Genomic DNA, 6865 nt, shown 5'->3' with positions numbered 1-6865 from the left:
CGATCTGACTGGGAAGACATGTATTTCTATTAACACGGATAAATCCATATATTGATTTCATGGCCCCATGACGCAAATAAAATTGTCCAATAATCCAAACGGATTAATTATTGACTCAATAAATCAATTAAAATATTATTTTCATAATACTAAATTTATTATAATATAAAATGAACTCGTCGCGTTCATAATATGACGAGTTTACTTATATATTATATTTAATAGATCAAAGTCTGTGAATCTCGCACGATCTAATTATTTTAATATATTTTTTAAAATTTGTTATGTTCATGGGATGAGTTTTAATAAAATAAAATGTATATTTTTTGTAATTTAAAATAATATAAAATAATTATATTTTTTTCATTTTTTTATAGAATTCATCATACTCACATAACGAGTTTTATTTGATTTTAAAAAGTAATCGTTAAATGAACGTTGGCAATAGAATTTTTTTTTAAATCTAATTGGAACTCATCATGTGGGCATGACCAGTCCTACAATTTTAAGAAAAATAATGTTTTCATATTTATATCATTTAAAAGATAAATTTAATTTTATATGTATATCAATTACAAATAAATATGAAATTTTGAGAAATTTAATAGTTTTATTTGTTTTATAAATATTTTATTACAAACTAATAATTAAAATTTATTTTACTAAATACAATCACTAATAATAATAAAATTTACTTATATTTTCTTAATTATTGGCGATGTCGAGGAGTGATTGAATGCTAATGACATGAGGCTCGTCGATTTCTTTATGGTCGTCCACATTTGTCTTCACCTTCACCCTTACAATATTTTTTAATGTTTGCTTCTTGTTAAACTTGTGAAGTGTACATTAGTCCACCACTTTGATTTGCACATTCAGATGATAATGATGGAATATTTAAAGTATTAGACTCCGTCATTGACGTCATGGCTCAAAATGCACACCAAAATACTATATGATTGAGCATTTAGAAATAAATCCCATGGACCCGCATCATTTCTCAAATATGGTTGAGAGGGTGGTTGTAAAACCCTAATTTTTAGGTTAAAATTTTTGAGCTAATTCGAGAGAGTAAATTAACCCAATAAACTTGTGAGAAAACCTTGTCCAAGTAGGGAATAATTTGGGCCTAGGTTGAGCGTATTATGGAGTAAAAAGGGTAATTTGATTTGGGGTTAGTATAGGGAGGACTAAAGTGACAAAATGCCCTAAAAGTTGATATTACCTTAATCCGCCTTACGATTTTATTTGAGAGATCGAGAGCTCTCACGATTTTAAGTCATTCATTCATCCATTAATTCGCCTCAATAACAAATTAGAATAAGACCATAGACACATATGGCGTTGATTACCCTTATTAGTTGTTTGCTTCAAACAATATAAACCGAACTTTGAATTTCTTCCACTAAAATAATTATGCATGCATTCTCTATATAAAACTTCATGATTATTAGCAGCAAGACATCTTTTGTGAAAAGTTTTCTCGGCTTAATTTCACGGTATAACGCAAAAAAAATTCATATAAACGTTATGAAAAGTTAATTCTGATCCGCAGGTTCACGAAAACTCTTGCAACTCAATTGTGTGTTGACGAAATCTACGATAGAATAAGAAGCGACATGCATAAAAAATTTATAATACTTATCTAAGAAATAATTCGACAATATTAAAACATATTTTCTTTGCCATTTTGCTTTGAAGTAGGTTTAGGAATCCATCCAAAGTGGTCTCAATTTCTAATCGTCCTCGCACCCGTCCCGAAGTGAGGCATCTATAGAACTCGCTTTACCCAGCACGCGAGGTACGTTAAAAAGGCGCAACCCTTTTAATCAAATAATATCCAACGCATCAGAAAGTAAGTAGCGAGACACAAGACATAAGGTACGTTGAATTTGAATCGGATAAATGTGACGTAATGGACCTCGCTTTATGCAAAACACGAGATCATAATTCGTATAATAAAGACATTTATTTTAGAAAGAACCCAATAAATTAATTTCTAAAATAACATTATTTTAAAATATTTGTGAAATGTTTGACCATAGAGGCGTTATTATCTTTCGATTGAAACTAGTATGGACATATGAGAAATTGTAAGTATGGTACAATGTGTTTAAAATGCTTTCAAACGAAAAGAAATTGAAAAACTAAAGAATATATTTTTGTAAATAACTTATATTGGCTTAAACAACTCCAAAAATTACCATCTAAAAATTGTGTTCTTGGTATCGTCAGTACAGAATACAAAGAAAAAAAGATCAAAATCATTTTTCAAAAGGTGTTCGATTGGACCTAATTGATGGAGCAAAAAGTTTCTCGAGAGGCCTAAGAGGAAATCTAGATGCCACCAGAAGAGGATGCCTTGTGTTCTTGATATCGTTGATACAAAATGAAAAAGAAAAAGCTCAACAAAGTTTCCAATGGAAGAACCTCGCTTCGTATAGGTTTGTCTTGACCACGAACAATATTCTAATATGTACGATGTTGTCAAAGCACTTATGGTGCCTATCTTAACGTGGTAGACGAAAATAATGCCACCAGAAAGAGTGTATTTTTTAAACTAGAATTGTTCTGAGAAGGGATAAATCATTTGTAGTGCTTCTTTAAACTATACCACTGGAATAGACTACCTTTTTAAACTAGAATTCATCTGAAAGAATTAGGTTTAGTAAGGTGCTAATTGTCTCACAAGTTAAACTATCAAGTCTAATAAGTTGTTGTCACGTCAGAAATATCTACAGAACTCGTATTTTGCAAAACGCGAGTTCCATGCCAGATCACTTCAAGAATATATTTTTTACAGACCCATGTCCCTTCTACATCACATCAAGACTATATTCTACTGAAGAACGAGACTTTCATTCGAAATCTTATTTCAAGCAAGTTTATTTGACGTTTTTCAATTATTACACAATTTAAAGCCATTACAGTTTCGCTCATATTTTTTTTCTTTTTGCATGATCGTGGATATTTTTAAAACATGTCGAGAAGAGGAGGTGTTACTGCTTTGGTATACTATGATGAAAAAATTATGTGTGATGAATCTCTCAGCATAGACTTTCAGTCCGCACATACTATGACAATAACATTGTCGAAGAAATTAACTTATAAGAAGTTAATAAAAGAAGCCAAGAACAACATTTCACTTGGTCGAGAGAAAAACTTGAACTGTTGAAGTATCGACTACCGACGTCATTAGAACCACTAACATACTCAATATACAATGTTGAAGATGATGGTGATGTGAACATGATGGTCAATTACCACATGAATTATTCATTAAGAATGCCACTTGAGATATATGCAAATTTTTTTGATGCTAATAATGTTACTACAGTAAGTGTCCCAAATTAGAAACGGGTAAATTTTGACTTCGATCCTAATGTTCATACTCCGATAACTAATTTATGTAACGACTTCAACTTATTAAGTATATAAAGTTGGGGCAATGATTTTGGTGCATCATTGTCTTTGATTCCAAGGCATTCTTGTGTCGCTAGCTTGAACTTTGACTTGAATCTGCCACCAACGCAACTTTCAATTTACAATTCATACAATAGTGGCGTAGCTGCATCATCTTCTTAAAGGGAAATGAGGTTGCAAGAACATGAAGTGTTTAACCCATTCAATAATTTCTCAGTATTTATATGGAGACATTCTTTTGTTGGTACTGTCAAATTTGATAGTGGTTGTACGGTTCTCAAGCATTCTCGTGAGCGTTCTCATGATCGACACACAACTGCTACTCACGTTATCCCCGTAGTTGAAGACGATGAACTATTTCGATTTGAGGCGGATATTTCTGACGAAAAACTGGTAAGGGAGATAGGCCTAGATGGTGATGAGGTATGATCCTTCATTGAAGAACCGGAGGACCTTGGCATTCTAGAGGGAGCGAATGATGATTACTAGCCACCATCCCACTTCACAACATTGATATAGAACCTTTCAATGCTCTGGATTTTTCGCAACTTCCACAGCTTGATCAATACAACTAATATGGTGATGGTGAGCTCTATATTTGAATGACATTCAGAATAAAAAATTCACTGTGACTGCAATTAAGACCTACAATATACGTAACTCTGTTACGTTAACTGTGAAAAAATGTAAACAAGTACGTGGTTGAATGTGTCCACAAGCACGAGGGATGTAATTGAAGGGTTTGTGTATCACGATTGAAGAGGATGAACAATCTATAGAAGTTGAGCACATACGAGCGACCTCATTTATTCATTGTCAACAAGCTCAATTAGGATCATCCAAACTTAAATGTTCACGTGCTTTATGATGCCTTTATACCACTAGTCAAAACAAATCCATGTATATCAGTTTCCAGTTGTATTGATGTGATTACATTCTAATACGACAACACAGTTAACTACTATAAATCATAGTATTCTAAGTATCATGCTCAACAAAAAGTGTTTGGTCAATGGGAAGAATCGTACAAAAAGTTATGGCCATAGCTGAAATTATGTAGAAACACATATCGGGAACGATTGTGAAACTTCAAATTGTGCTGGCGTGCGAAAACGATCGTGTCATACAAGGTATGTGCCAATTTTACGGGCTATTTTAAACATTTCTGCAGCGTATTAATGCATTTTGCCACTAGAAGCCTATGGTTCAAATCGACGACACTTTGTTGTACGACAAATACACATAAATACTATTATTGGCGATTACACAAGACGGTAATAGGAAAACTATTCCCATCGCCTTCGTAATAGTCGAAAATGAATACATAGAGTTTTGGAAAATTTTCCTCAAGTACTTGCACAAATATACTCTATCACATGTTTTGCGTGAGCATTCTGGTCAGATATGTCTTATTTCTAACAGAGGCACAGGGATCAGATACACAATAGATCATATGAGACCGACTTGGGAACCTCCATATATTTATCACCGATATTGTTTACTCCATATTGCTACAAATTATTTGCAAAAGTTTATGAACGATAATGAAAGCGTAATTGTTCTTTAAATGGTTACGTCTTTAACTCTTTTGGGATTTAGATATCTCTTCATTTATTATTTATAATTAATTATTGCATTTTTAATAGCTAGGCCACTCGCATTCCGTACGCAAGGTTGAGGAGTTGTTTCAAGAATTGAGACTTAGGAATCAATAAGGATACAACTACCTTGCTAATATCTCAAGGCGTAAATTGATTTGATCATTCGATGGAGGTAAACGATATGTTCACATGACAATAAACTTGGTGAGGTGATCAATTCGTCACTGAAGGGAATACGACCTTTGCATATCACTTCCATTGTCAAATCGACAGGCCTCCACATAAGATTACAAATCTTTCTGCAACACTCAAAATGAATGTGACATGCATCTCTCGCGAACAAAATAAATTTTGTGTTTTAGAATATTCGAGGTCATTGGAAGGCATACATCACAACGCATACGTTGTTAATCTACGTGATAGAACCTGAGACTGTAGAGTATTCCAAACATTCAAACACCCCTGTCCACACGTCATTGTTGTTTGTTCTTCTGTATAGGTTGACTACATGCAATTCATTGATCCTATATACTTACTTGAAACAGTATTCAATGTGTATTAGTACAAGTTTCCTCCCTTTGGAATTGAAAAAGATCAAGATGAAGTTAATGATGAACCTACAATAATTCCAGATTTTACACTACGACATGACAGAAAGGGTCGTCCACAATCAACGAGAATTTACTGTGATGAGGATTTGGTCGAACATCGAGAAAGAACCGGACAATCGAAGCTATGCAATATTTTATAAATCTCGGTCACTTGAAGAATAAATGTCCTAATCGATCACACCCTCGTATCGAACAATTTATATATCATCAAATCAAATATAATGTTAATATTTGTTTAAATTATTAATTAAGTTGTAATTATTAATTTGTTTAAGTTGTCCTTCAACAATATGACTTTTACCTCGCCCCGAACATGCATGTGAAGCCATGTTAGCTTCTTCATGTAGAAAACCAATCTTTGGAACCATTTTGAACGCGATTTTTACATTGCTTACAATGTCTCGTATGTGCCGCCATTACTTTCAATTGAAAGATAAGTTACAATACTACGCCTCTAATATTATAAATTACGAAAATTTTCATATTAAATACCCGAAAAAATCCCTCAAATATGTCTATCAATCTATTTTAGCATTTTCTTCATGCACAAAACAAGCTTTGGAACCATTTTCAATGTAATTTTTAACCCGCTTACAATATTTCGTATGTCTCGAGATTGGCCTCAACTGAAAAATAAATTCCAATATTATGCCAGTAATCTTATAAATTACGAAAATTTTGAGATTAAATACCCGAAAATACGATTCGAACATGCCTATAAGAATTTGTGAATTGGGCTGGCAAACAACATACCTCGTGTTTTCCAATATGCGAGGTACGTAGAATACCACTCGTGATAAATTCTGTCGTGACGGTTCGATATCTCATAAACCTCGAGTTCTGCATAATGCGAGGTCATTAATACTAATATTAAATAGCGTTATGCGAAAGTGCATTCACGTCAGATGTACCTCGCGTCTTGTAAGACGCGTGACATTATCACGCGTTTTGTATGACGTGAGGTAGTACTACGTGGGCATTTTGGGGTCATTTTTCTAAAAAAATCTGGGGAGGGTTACTGTTAAAAAAAATAATTAATGAGATTTTTTATTTAATAACGCCCTACAATACACTAAATTTTAAATTAAAGGATCAATTTAAGAAAATTTAAGAAATTTTAAGAGGACAATCAACTAAAATTATAAAAAAAAATTACCAATTAAAAATATAAAGAATCATCTAAAATATACACCTTAAAATGATAATATAACCAATTAAAATTTTTGGTAA

The sequence above is a fragment of the Hibiscus syriacus genome, unplaced genomic scaffold, assembly GCF_006381635.1.
Source record: "Hibiscus syriacus cultivar Baekdansim isolate YM2019G1 unplaced genomic scaffold, ASM638163v2 tig00110607_pilon, whole genome shotgun sequence".
Lineage (NCBI taxonomy): Eukaryota > Viridiplantae > Streptophyta > Magnoliopsida > Malvales > Malvaceae > Hibiscus > Hibiscus syriacus.
Note: the sequence above shows the minus strand (reverse complement) of the source record.